We start from the raw sequence: 14,649 nt of genomic DNA on the forward strand, positions 1-14,649 counted from the left end.
TCCAGTGCAACCCCTTTATTTTATGGATAAAAAAACTGGAACCCAGGGAAGTACAGGTACTTGCACATGGCCATAGTTAGTTTGAGCAAACTCCAGGAGATAGTGAAGGACAGGGAAGCCTGGTGTGCTGCAGTCCATGGGGTCGAAAAGAGTCAGACAAGACTCAACGACCAAATAATAGCAACAATATTTATACTAAAGCAGGACTGATTAGGTTTTATATGCACAAGTCCAAGGGCCTTTTAATTCACTACATTTCCTGCACGAGGCTCTCATGTCCTTTGAAATAATGACAACATTGCCTTCAAAGGCTAATTTCCTTTTGATCCAAGGTAAAATCTATTTTGACTTTGTTGAATGGCAAGTTTTACTGATGATGTAAAGATACAAAAAGTGGGGTTAAGTAGAAGGAGACGAAGGGCTTAGTAATGGGGTTGGGTTAATCCCACTGAGCAAAAGGTGGCTGAAAGTAGCTGAACGGCGAGGGTGAGGGAACAGCTGGCTCCTGCTGAATGTCATTCCAGTGATGCTGGACAGTGTGTCTCTTTATCACTTCAGGTTCAGCTAATGAGCTTGTTCTGTAAGCAAGCTTGTTTTCTAATATTATGCTTGTTTCTGCAGGGCTGTGTCTTGTTCCCTGCTTTTTAGTGACTGCACACCTAAAAGTGAGTATTGGTAAAAATAAACCTGCAGGCAAGATAGACTTTAAATGGTTACACAACAAATGCTTTATCCTCCCCTACAGTCGTGTACTTGTAAGAGAATCAGATTGGGAATGAAAAAAGCTGTCGAAAAAAATTTTGCTAAGCAGATGCTTACTCTGGGTTCTGAGAATATGAAATATGTTTTGACACGAAGCTTGGGATTATGAAAGAGTGCTGATTCATATTGTTCTAGAATCACCAAATGCTCATATTGAAAGGGACCTTAAAGATCTCCTGGTATGAACCCCATACTTTGAACTTGAGGAGAAGATAATGGTAAACAATTCAAGGTCACAGCAAATTAGAGTCAAGATTTTTGGCTCTCATTCTGGAATTTTTATATTGAAATGTCATATAGAAGATCAAGAATGTGTTCATCTGCAAATAACAGAAAACCATCCTAATGATGGTTTTGCACATTGGGTCTCACCTTTCTCATTCAAGAAGACATCCAAGGGTAGCTAATGCAGGGCTCGAATGAAGTGTAATCATGCTACTGGGTAGCTGGGCTATTATGTTTTCCACTCCCCCAGACTTTGTGTGAAGGCTTCATTCTCATAGTTCACCTCTCATTATGACAACATGGATGCTGCACATCTAGGCCTGGGTGCATACACTGGTGTAAAGAAAGAAAGGACAAAAGGCCTAAGAAGCATACTTGTTTCATCTGACCTTTTCAAAATTTCCCCAGAAGCCTCACCTGGCAACTTCTGCTTAAATCTCACTGTCTGGAATTGGGTCACTTTTGCATTTCTAGTTGCAAAAGTCTGGGAAAGTAGATACCTTTGACTATGCACAGTCACCCCAAACAAAAAGGGGTATTTTTTAGTAAGAAAGGATAGGGGAATGGATAATGAATAGAAAACTACTAGAGTATGCTGTAGGTAAGTAATTAAAGGCTGTAGTTTTCAGGGTCAGACATATCTGAATTCAAATTCTGCCTCTGACACTTTTGGGGCAAAACACTTCACTTTCTCAGGCCTATATTTTCTTTATAAGTGGAGAAATTATGGCAAAATTAGGCAAAGAGGTTGACCTGAAGTTAAATGAAGATAATTGTGAAACAATAAGGTCCCTATAATGTTCACTTTGTACCACTGCTTTAGGATCTGTAACATGAGCATTGCTTATCCTGCCTGGACCAAGTTATACTTTGATTTTCTTTACCTTCAATGACACGGAATACCCAGGACACAAAGGCACAGTAGCTGGCTAAACAGATTTTATTCATCTTTATTCTCTATTATAAATAATAACCAAATGATACTTAGACATCGTTGACACTGTTTTTAACCCTTTACTCAAAGGAGAGGGACTTCCGTGGGCCAACCATCCTGGCTTCAATTTGAAGTGTTTCCTTATAATGGAAAAGAGATGAGCAGACCTGCTGCCCAGACTTTGTAGGGAATTTACAGCATAGAGAATGTTGTGAGCATTTTCTATCTTTCTTTTGGGCAAAACCTTAGCAGATGATGAAATTTACATCTCCCAGAGTAAATTTCATTGAGTCTTAGGGAAAAAAAAAAGACGAGATTAACAGCTTCTTTAAGTTAATAAATTAAGGAGATTCATATCAGATTTCAGGATTTCAAACAAGAAGTCTGTATATGTTAAACAGACCCTCTCAACCTAAGTATGTACGTATCAAGGAAATGGCACACAGCTTATGGTCAGCTTTAGAACAGTGACTATGCCATTGATAATTCTTACTTTCTTGAGGAAGAAAAATCATCACATTGTTTTTATGAGAGGTTCATTTCCATTCTGAAAGTTTTCTGAATACCCTATATTAGCTATGTTTGGCATGATATTCAGATGAAAACTGTACCCTAATGTATTTTTATCTCAAGCATTTTTATTGACAAAGTAATACATGATTATTTAGGTAAATTTAAAAACAATGATAATAGAAATATAAAAATATAATTATATTTAATTCTATCTTCTGCATATTCTTCAAATTTTATATACATACATATACATTAAAAATTCACTTTATAGTTTACATATTATTTTTTAACATTTTAATACTTAATATGATATTCCTTTTACATGGAATACAACTTCATACAACTGTAGAAAACAGCTGCATGTATACTTTATATCAGTATATAATAATTATTTAACCATCACTTCCTGTAGAAAACAGTATTTTTTCTTGCCTGTTTTGGGATTTTTTTTGTTTCTTTCTGTTGTATTTTCCAGTTACGTGCTATGATGGAGATCTCTGTAGCTGAAACTAAATAGACAATGGAATTATTTTCTGAAACTTACATTTCTGAGTTGAAAAATATGAATGTCATTTGAAGTATTGCTACTACAGATTTTCAACCAAAAAAATCAGAACAGTTTATACAACCATTAGCAATATATGAGTGCTCATTTCCATGAATTCTTGACAATACCAGATATTATCATTAAAAGTATACTACAGTGAGTGTATGTGTGTGTGTGTGTGTGTTTGTGGTGTGGTGTGGGGTACTTCTTCTGAACTTTTTTCTGAGTTGAAAAATATGAATGTCATTTGAAGTATTGCTACTACAGATTTTCAACCAAAAAAATCAGAACAGTTTATACAACCATTAGCAATATATGAGTGCTCATTTCCATGAATTCTTGACAATACCAGATATTATCATTAAAAGTATACTACAGTGAGTGTATGTGTGTGTGTGTGTGTGTTTGTGGTGTGGTGTGGGGTACTTCTTCTGAACTTTTTACTAGATGCAGTTTTCCCAATTGTGATGGTATATTCAATATCACACAGGCAAGGACAGTGGATGGGTAAGATAGGAATTGCTTCTGTGAACCAGTTTCTTCCATGTGACAACTGAAATGATAAAATGCTGCTTTTCTTCAAGAATGATGATGTCCTTTATATTTTTATACCACTTACATCTTCCCTTACCTTAGCTTCTTTCTCCATATCATGAAGAATTTGAGTTAGAGAAACAACAAACTGGGGTATTACATAAAACTCTAAAATAGGTTAAGTGACTGAAACTTAAAGAAGATTCAGTGACAGAGAGACTCAATATAGACAAACACAGACTTTTGAATGTGTTGTGTAAACACCAATAGTCCAAAAATAAAATGGAAAAGGAACTGCTTTTTTTGTATCAATGACAGAAAAAATGATCTAGGTACAACTTGGGAACAAGGTGACCATGAATGGATAGCAAAAAACTGCTGTTAAAGAAACAGTCACGAGCTTGAGTTTTATAAATAGGAACACAGAATAAAGGAATCTAAAGCTCTTGAGTCAATGAGAAAGCCTATGTCCAATTTTAGATTCTACAACTTTAGAGAAACATAGAGAGTCACACTAGGCACCATTCCTTGGATTTTTCTATGTTCCAGGAACTTTGCATTCATTAACACATATAATTCACTAATCACAACAATCCTTTGAGATGCATGGTATGACCCCGATTTTGCACAGGAGAAAAGAAAAGTCCAAAGAAGATACTTCAGGCTATCTCTTCATCCAGGATCCAGGATTCAAACCAGGTTGGTCCATCTCCAAGACTCATCTTATCATTTACTCAGCTGTAAGTCATACCTGAAAACAGGATGGGGCAAAAGGACAAAGATGGACCAATCCTATTGCATAGAGATGGCAGTCACTTCTGGTTAATCTTCTTCTTCAGTTTGGATGCTATAGCTCTACCTGTCCAAACTGGGATAATTAGAGGTGGTATTGTGAAATTGCTGATAAAAATGATTTTCTTCTGTTTGCTCTGACTGCCTTGTCTCAGGCACATCCTTCACTGACCAAGCATATAAGTTCCCTGTGTACTTCTAAGGCAGATGATGACTCATTCACCTCTGACTGACCAGACCCATAATGCTGACTGCAGGTGTGTGAATGGAGCAGGAAAATATAACACTTTCTACGTGTTAAGTGGGAGAACCAAATAAAAGGTTGCCAGGAAAAGTTAAAAGAATAGGGGTTGTTTCTTTGCGAGGAGAGAAAGCTGAATTGTGGCTTCCAGAAAGACTTTGAAAAAAAAGAAAAGAAAGAATTCAAACAAGCTGATATCTGTCTCTACTGAGAGTGAAGGAGATATAAATTTAGATCTTGTTGTACAGGAATTAGATCACAAAGAAAATTTTACTGATAGTAATGATTATTGGATATTGGAAGTAGGTTTCTTGAAGTTGCTGTGAAATCAATTTTCATCACCACAGTTCTTTTAAAAACGGGATATTTTCTTATTTGTCCGAGATGTCACAGGAGGCAGAATAATAAGTTTTCAGGACCTTGGATAGGGACTGGCCCATAACCCAAGGGATGTATCATCAACCAGGGGCTTCCTGGGCTTCTCAGTTGTAAAGAATCCATCTGCTAATGCAGGAGACAGGGTTTGATACCTGGTTCGGGAACAGACCCTGGAGAAGGAAATGACAACCCTCTCCAGTATTCTTGCCTGGGAAATCCTATAGACAGAGGAGCGTGATGGGCTGTAGTCCATGGGGTTGCAGAGTCAAGACATGAGTTAGAATAAACAGCAACACAATAATAGTTCTGGGGACTAAACAACAACACAACACAACATTCTAACACTACCACAGAATACCAAGGGAGGAATGTAAGCGTCAAGTAAGACAGAGACTAAGGGAGTCTAGCGCATAAGACTAGTGAATCTTTGAAAGTAACACCATTCCTTCTTTAAGGAAAGTGAAGACATATCTACATATTTTCCCTGTATAAATATTTCCCCTCGTATAACTGAGTTGTACATATGTAGGGATGAGGTATTTTGAGTCCTGTTGTTTGACCAAGGTCATTTACGAAGATGCAGTAATAGGAATTGGACTTCATTCAAAATAAATGCTGAAATGTTATTATAGCCACCAAATAGAATTCAGATTGCTTCTTAAATATATCCTCAATGTTTTAAGAGTTGAAGAAAAAACAATCAATATAAAGACCAGCCTTAAGTGCCTACTTTTTCCCATGATGATAGTTCATACAGGTGATTATGAAATACAAGATAATTTTATTTCATAGCTTGTTAGTGAAACTTACCTACCAAATCACTACAAATCAATCTTTTGTGAATTAATGTCTGTCAATATGATCTGATAATAATCATATCTGTTGTTGTTGTTCAGTCACTAAGTCATGTCCAACTCTTTGTGATCCCATGGGCTGTAGGACACCAATAATATCTAACTTAAAAAATTACTATAGCTTAAAAAATTGAGGTGTTGTCATTGGTTTTATGCTCTTGAGATAGTTCTAGTCTTTACCCCATTTTCAGTACTTTTATTAACTTTGCCCTTGTATAATGTCCACATCTATTATGTTTAGATACTTTTGTATCTAAATAAATCATAGATTTATTTGCAAACCCCATGTTCTCTCTCATTAACCGCCCCCCCCATATATTCTATTTAAAGGCTTATTTTGCAGAATATCTTGATACTTTGCAAATTTACAGAATGTTCCTACAGAATTTTTACAGAATATTTACAGAATACTCTCTGTAAATCTTTTTCTCATATAACTAAGGTATAATAAAAATGTTTCAACATATTTCAATTTTATATTTTATGGGCTTTGTCAGATGCCATTCTTCCTTCTCTCTCTTACTTTCTAGGATTTGGGCAACATCATAACAGTGATAAAGTCTATGATAAAATCTGCTACAACACAGCAACCTATAGCACATTTCCATGTTGCACCCTTGTAGTGGTATGCCAGATGCTTTACTCGAGATCTGCAGTACAGAGTGTCGTTCTATAAGCCAAGAACCTTCTGCTCCAGTGAAACTTCTCTACTCCTTGTCTCTAAAACTGCCTCTTGTGGATTCCCATTCACTTCCACTCCCCTTGAAAGCCAGACCCTTGCTTACATTCTTCAAGTACTCAGTTTCATTCCTGCTTTTCCCAAGAGGTATTCTCTGGTCATCTCTGCTTTCTCATTCAGAAATTTAGAATTGTGGTGTTTTGCATATACCACATGTAGCACATTCAGCTTAGTACTGCTGTTGTATTCTGTGTGCTTGTGTCATGACGTCATAGCTGTATGATAAGTCTGTGTAGGAAGCAGTATAAAACGGTGGTTATGAGCGAGAGCTTTTTGTTAGATGTTGAATCCTACTTTCACTGTTTGATCTTAGCCAAAGTATATAACTTCTTAGAGCATCCACATTCCCATCTGAGCTATAACTTTTATATGGAGTGCTTCTCATGAAAGAATAAACTGCTTAGGTATTTAGCACAGTGCCAGACACATAGCAAATAGTCATCAAATTGGAGGCAAAGCCAAAGTCCAATAATTCCGGGCAACTCTTCAAAGTGCAGAGCCTAGGGATTTTTTTTAAAATTGAGAGCTCAATAAGCTATTTGATAATTGAATGAAAATATGCAGCTCCTTACCACTGAAGAGTATTAACACTTCAATTCAGTCCAGTCACTCAGTCATATCCGACTCTTTGCAACCCCATGGACTGCAGCACGCCAGGCTTCCCTGTCCATCACCAACTCCCAGAGCTTGCTCAAACTCATGTCCTTCGAGTTGGTGAGGCCATCCAACCATCTCATCCTCTATTGTCCCCTTCTCTTCCTGCCCTCAATCTTTCCCAGAATCAGGGTCTTTTCCAATGAGTCAGTTCTTTGCATCAAGTAGACAAAGTATTGGAGCTTCAGCTTCAGCATCAGTCCTTCCAATGAATATTCAGGACTGATTTCCTTTGGGATTCTTTGGTATTAAAACTTATATAGCACTTTAAAGAGTTTTATTATATCAGTTCTTTATCTATTCAAAACTCCTTTCAGGCCTCACAGAAAAGTATCTTTAAAAATTTCTCATTACCAGGAAAGGCAAAAGGAGGTCTGGGTGGTCAGATGGAAAGGGGAAGGGAGACAGAAGGCAGGTTCTGTGCTAAGTAATTTATTTTCAGGCTGGCATCATTTGACTGTGACCTGGGAGGCAGGCAAACAGTACATGTCCTTTAGTTTTCTTTCTATCTGTGGAAAAATTTGTTTCTATTTTAAGATCCAGAATAAAAGCATGTTCTTTCCCCCCAGATTTTTGAGGTATAATTGACAAACAAAATAGTGTATGTTTAATCTGTGCAATGTGGTAGTTTGATATACATATACTTTGTGAAATGATTACCACAGTCAAGTTAATTCACACATCCATTACCTCACATAGTTAGTTCTCTTGTTTTTTCTGAGAACATTTAAGAAACTCTCAGCAAATTTAAAGTATACGACACATATTATTAGCTATAGATTATTATCATTATGTCCTTATTGCCAAATTCAGACTTAAATTGAAGAAAGTAGGGAAAACCACTAGACCATTCAGGTATGATCTAAATCAAATCCCTTATGATTATACAGTGGAAGTAAGAAATAGATTTAAGGGACTAGATCTGATAGACAGAGTGCCTGATGAACTATGGACGGAGGTTCGTGATATTGTAGAGGAGACAGGGATTAAGACAATCCCCATGGAAAAGAAATGCAAAAAAGCAAAATGACTGTCTGAGGACGCCTTTCAAATAGCTGTGAAAAGAAGAGAAGTGAAAAGCAAAGGAGAAAAGGAAAGATATTCCCATCTGAATGCAGAGTTCCATAGAATAGCAAGCAGAGATAAAAAAAAAAAAAAAAAAAAGCCTTCCTTAGTGATCAATGCAAAGAAATAGAGGAAAACAACAGTACAGGAAAGACTAGAGATCTCTTCCAGAAAATCAGAGATACCAAGGGAACATTTCATGCAAAGATGGGTTCGATAAAGGGCAGAAATGGTATGGACCTAACAGAAGCAGAAGATATTAAGAATAGGTGGCAAGAATACACAGAAGAACTGTACAAAAAATATCTTCATGACCCAGATAATCACGATTGTGATTATCACTCACCTAGAGCCAGACATCCTGGAATGTGAAGTCAAATGGGCCTTAGAAAGCATCACTACAAACAAAGCTAGTGGAGGTGATGGAATTCCAGTTGAGCTATTTCAAATCCTGAAAGATGATGCTGTGAAGGTGCTGCACTCAATATGCCAGAAAATTTGGAAAACTCAGCAGTGGCCACAAGATTGGAAAAGGTCAGTTTTCATTCCAATCCCAAAGAAAGGCAATGCTAAAGAATGCTCATTCTATGGCACAATTGAACTCATCTCACACACTAGGGAAGTAATGCTCAGAATTCTTCAAACCAGGCTTCAACAATATGTGAACCGTGAACTTCCAGATGTTCAAGCTGGTTTTAGAAAAGACAGAGGAACAAGAGATCAAATTGCCAACATCTTCTGGATCACAGAAAAAGCAAGAGAGTTCCAGAAAAACATCTATTTCTGCTTTATTAGCTATGCCAGAGCCTTTGACTGTGTGGATCACAATAAACTATGGAAAATTCTTAAAGAGATGGGAATACCAGACCATCAGACCTGTCTCTTGAGAAACCTGTATGCAGGTCAGGAAGCAACAGTTAGAACTGGACATGGAACAACAGACTGGTTCGAAATGGGAAAAGGAGTACATCAAGGCTGTATATTGTCACCCTGCTTATTTAACTTCTATGCAGAGTATATCATGAGAAATGCTGGGCTGGAGGAAGCACAAGCTGGAATCAAGATTGCCAGGAGAAATATCAATAACATCAGATATGCAGATGATACCACCCTTATGGCAGAAAGTGAAGAGGAACTAAAAAGCCTCTTGATGAAAATGAAGGAGCAGAGTGAAAAAGTTGGCTTAATGCTCAACATTCAGAAAACTAAGATCATGGCATCTGGTCCCATCACTTCATGGGAAATAGAATGGGAAACAGTGGAAACAGACTTTATTTTGGGGGGCTCCAAAATCACTGCAGATGGTGATTGCAACCATGAAATTAAAAGACGCTTACTCCTTGGAAGGAAAGTTATGACCAACCTGGATAGCATATTTAAAAGCAGAGACATTACTTTGCCAACAAAGGTCCGTCTAGTCAAGGCTATGGTTTTTCCAGTAGTATGGATGTGAGTGTTGGACAGTGAAGAAAGCTGAGCGGGGAAGAATTGATGCTTTTGAACTGAGGTGTTGGAGAAGACTCTTGAGAGTCCCTTGGACTGCAAGAAGATCCAACCAGCCCATCCTAAAGGAGATCAGTCCTGGGTGTTCATTGGAAGGACTGATGTTGAAGCTGAAACTCCAAAACTTTGGCCACCACATGCAAAGAGTTGACTCATTGGAAAAGACCCTAATGCTGGAAAGGATTGGGGACAGGAAGAGACGGGTACAACAGAGGATGAGATGGTTGGATGGCATCAGCGACTTGATGGACATGGGTTTGGGCGGACTCCGGGAGTTGGTGATGGACAGGGAGGCCTGGCATGCTGTGATTCATGGGGGTGCAAAGAGTCAGACATGACTGAATGACTGAACTGATTATTTTATATATATATATATATATATATATATATATATATATAGATATATAGATATATATATATAGATATATATATATATATCTCACTAACTGTATAGTCACCATGTTGTACATTAGATCCCCAGGACTTACTCATAACTGAAATTTTCCATTCTTGACCAACATCTCCCCAGTTTCTCCATTCCCTTACTTCTGGTAATCACTCATCTACTCTGGCTCTCTGAACTTGACATTTTTAGATTTCACATATAAAAGAGATCATACAGTATTTGTCTTTCTATATCTAGCTTATTTCACTTAACACAATGTCCTCTAAGTTCACCAATGTTATTGCAAATGGTGGCCTTTGTTGTTGTTCAGTCACTAAGTTGTGTCCAAATCTTTGTTACCCCATGAACTACAGCATGCCAGGCTTCCCTGTCCTTTACTATATCCTAGAGTATGTGCAAACTCGTGTCCATTGAGTCAGTGATGCCATCCAAACATCCAACCATCATTCCCTTCTCCTCCTTCCCTCAATCTTTCCTAGCATCAGGATCTTTTCCAGTGAGTTGAATCTTTACATCAGGTGGCCAAAGGATTAGAACTTCAGCTTCAGCATCAGTCCTTCCAACAAATATTCAAGGTTGATTTCCTTTAAGATTGACTTGTTTGATCTCCTTGCAGTCCAAGGGACTCTTACGTCTCTTCTCCAGCACCACAGTTTGAAAGCATCAATTCTTTTGTGCTCAGTTTTCTTTATGGTCCAACTCTCACATTCATACATGACTACTGGAAAAATCACAACTTTGACTATAATGGCCTTACCTTCATTTTTAATGACAAATATTCCATTTTGTGGCTTATATTTCATTTTTATGGCTAATATTTTTGAATAATATTCCACTCCATGTGTATGTAACATATTATTACATTTTCTTTATCCATTCACCCATCAATGGACACTTAGGCTATTTCCATATCTTTGCTATTTGAGATACTCATTTCATTTCCTTTATTTATACCCCTAGTAGAGGGATTAGTTCCCTGATGGCTCAGATGGTAAATAATCTGCCTGCAATGTGGGAGACCTGGGTTTGATCCCTGGGTTGGCAAGATCCCCTGGAGAAGGGAGTGGCTACCCACTCCAGTATTCTGGCCTGGAGAATTCCATGGACAGAGGAGCCTGACAGGCTACAATCCATGGGGTTGCAAAGAGTTGGACACAACTGAGAAACTTTCACTTTCAAAGTGATTTCTGGATCATATAGCAGTTCCATTTAAAAATTGTGGAGAACTTCATATTGTTTTCCATAATTGCTGTACCAATTTACATCCCTGCCAACAATGGTGACTCAAATGGTAAAAAGTCTGTCTGCAATGCAGGAGACCCAGGTTCAATCCCTGAATAGGGAAGATCCCATGGAGAAGGGCATGGCAACCCACTCCAGTGTTCTTTCCTGGAGAATCCCATGGACAGAGGAGCCTGGTGGGCTATAGTCCATATGGTTGCAAAGAGTCAGACATGACTGAAGCCCCTTAGTATGCATACACAACAATGTCCAAGGATTCCTTTTTCTCCATATCCTTGCCAACAAGAGGCACTTTCTTTAGGCAGACTTTCCTGATTCCTAACCTACAGCATCTCTATTAAATATTTACATTCAACTTTGCCATGTCTTTCTACTAAATAAAAGTACTGCAATGTGATTTTAAGTTTCCTAGAGGTGATTTTCCTCCTCTTTTGTATAGTATTTGTATCTAGCACTATCATCAATGTAACTAGTACATGAGGTAATATTTATGAATGTGATATTCAAAATATAAAGATTTATAAATGTGCAAGTTATTATTCTTGTTCTTATATTAGAATTACTTTCATAGAAATATGCTAGTTTGGATAAGCCTTCATAAGAGAAATGAGCAGTTTAAATATGGTCTATCACATCATATTCGGCTCTCAATCAATTGGGATAGTGAATAATTACCCTCCAAACAAGAAAATATGAATAAAGAAATTGAAACAAGTATGTCATAGAAGCAATTAAACTATGCTGACATTTTTTAAAAAAATTATAAAAACATACATGTTTAATTCCTTGTTGCTATTAGGTTGGTCAATGAGAATTCTTTCAAACTGTCAAAAAAATAAAAGAGAAACAAGCAATAACTTGGAATAAGGTAGACTGTTCCAATTCTAACACAAAGAAGCTTCATGACTATTGGTGAGCCATTTTACTTGGCCCAATTTCCTTGCTGTAGCCTGAAGGTTTGGACAGGGTATGTCTAAAGCCTTTACTAGATTGAAAACCAAGGATTTTCTTATTTGAATGCATAGAATGTTCTTGCTCATTTAGTCTGCTTGTGTTTTGATAAAAGAGTAAAACCATTTTCTGTGATCGGAGTCCAAAGATAGACCCTAGCAGTTGAGTTGCTTCCCTTGTAAACCATCTTATGATGCCTTTTTAGTGCCTTTGGCTGAAAGAGTTGGCTGGTGATGTCTATGTACCTCATAGATTTCTGAACCTGCCTTTATTGTGAGTAAGTGGCATCTGACTTCCTTCCTTGCACCCTCTGCTGCAGACAGATGAGCCATTCACTTGCCAGCTGCAGTCTCCACACCCGCCCCCCCACCCCCGCCTTTTTTTTTTTTTAATCAGTCAGTGCCTCTTTTCTGAGCCATGATATGCTTCCAAGTCCAGGGAGTTGAGGATTTTGCCATGTGTTCAATCTTCCATTTGGGCTTCACTGGACTGTATGAAGCCACTGAAGGTAGTTAAAAGAAGAGGCAAAAACTTTAATTTGGTAATTTAGTATTATGAACAGGAAGCAAGAACGTTTTCTTTTAAAAAAGACAGGATAATCTTATTAGGTTTCAACAATGTCCATGAAAATTTTATAGATATCGAGATTTCAATAGTAAGTTCTTAATGGATAGTATCATTGTTTAAAGTTCTTTTACTTAGCTCTTGCTATATTTTATACAATAAATGTGATATGTGATATTTACCTTGAAAAAATTTGAAAGCTACTGCCAAACTGTCCACTAAGATTTGAACTACTCTTACCACAAGTGAATGTATTTGTGCCTTGCCAATAATGAATATCATGAATCTTTGAAATTCTGGCAATCTGATAAATAAATAGTACCATGAAAAAATAGTGTCTTGTTTTAACTGTATTGTCTTCATAAGTAGTGAGATTTGGTGATTTTTTTCATATACTATTACCCACTTTTACTTATTTTGTTTACATTGCTTATTTATAATTTTTGCCTCTTCCTCTACTGGGTTGTTACAACAAATGTAGTTTTACTGTGCATTTAGTGTCTAGAATTATTCTAAATACTAAGACTACATCATTGAATAAATGAATTATGACTTATTCAGAACAAGATATTCTCATGGAACTAGGGGGAAGAGAAAATTAAATAAGAAAAAATTTCAGGGAATGTACAAAAATTAAAAAAAATCAAGGGATATGATCAGTATAAACTGGCAGGTTACTCTGAGCTGAGTACAAAATAAAATATGAGGTTTAAAAATTGCTGGAGATGGGGTAGTAAAATATATGCGCTCGAATGATGATGACAAAAACAGAGACTGGGATGCTGGATATCTACATTCAGAGATATTAGAAACATTTGTGAATACACGGTTAAACGTGTGAACATGAAAGTAGCTGAGTTACAGGAAATATCACTGGATAGAGGAGGTTGAGAAAATGTGAGGATATGATATTGGGTCATTTACATGGGTACCAAAATCTCTAAACTTGGAGACAGGAGTGGAGGTACAGAGGAGGTGGGGGCTAAAATCATCCATGAAATAGAGAGATGGGGGACTGACATGATGTGACATTTGTCTTTTGTGGGGTTTTTGTCATTTATTTATTTCTGCACTAGGTCTTCATTGTTGTGCACAGGCTTTCTCTAGTTAGGACGAGCGTGGGCTACACCCTAGTTGCGGTGCCTCGGCTTCTCATCGCAGTGGCTTCTCCTGCGAAGCCGGAGCTCTAGGCTTGTGGGCTTCAGTCGTTGTGGGGCAAGAGCTTAGCTGTCCAGGGGCATGTGGAATCTTCTGAGATCAGGGATCAAACCTGTGTCCCCTTCATTGGCAGGCAGATCCTTAACCACTGGACCACCAGGGAAGAAGTCCTGATACTTGTTTTACTTCATTGATCTCTATTTCTTACTTTTAAAGTATATTTTATTATAGTAATATTAAAATCAAAGCATAAGACCAAATCTCCCATAATTCTTTCACTTTATCAGAGGAGGTTGATAAAGTGAAAGAATTTTATGATTGATCCCTGTAGCAGCTTTGATTGAGCCCTGTAGCAGGTTTTTATCTGTGTATTCCAGCCTAACCAGGTGCCCCATTTGCTTGGCTTACTCACTCGTCATGGAAACGTGGCAGGACTTGCTATCAGCTTGAGTGTCTGCTCTTAACCTGGCAGCCAGATGAAGCAAGTCCTCAGCTGAACACGTCTCATTGTGCTGGCTGACCCATCCAATGTGCTGACCTCTCCCATATCGCTAAAATCTGGGACAACCACTAGTGATGATGGCTGT

The 14,649-nt window shown here is 37.6% G+C and overlaps 1 protein-coding gene across 2 annotated transcripts in view; it reads left to right on the plus strand.

Annotated features, from left to right (window-relative positions):
• GRM1 (glutamate metabotropic receptor 1) overlaps positions 1-14,649 on the plus strand; it is a 412,380-nt gene that overhangs the window by 130,716 nt on the left and 267,015 nt on the right. The gene's annotated exons all lie outside the window — the stretch shown is intronic.

The sequence above is a fragment of the Dama dama genome, chromosome 26, assembly GCF_033118175.1.
Source record: "Dama dama isolate Ldn47 chromosome 26, ASM3311817v1, whole genome shotgun sequence".
NCBI lineage: Eukaryota > Metazoa > Chordata > Mammalia > Artiodactyla > Cervidae > Dama > Dama dama.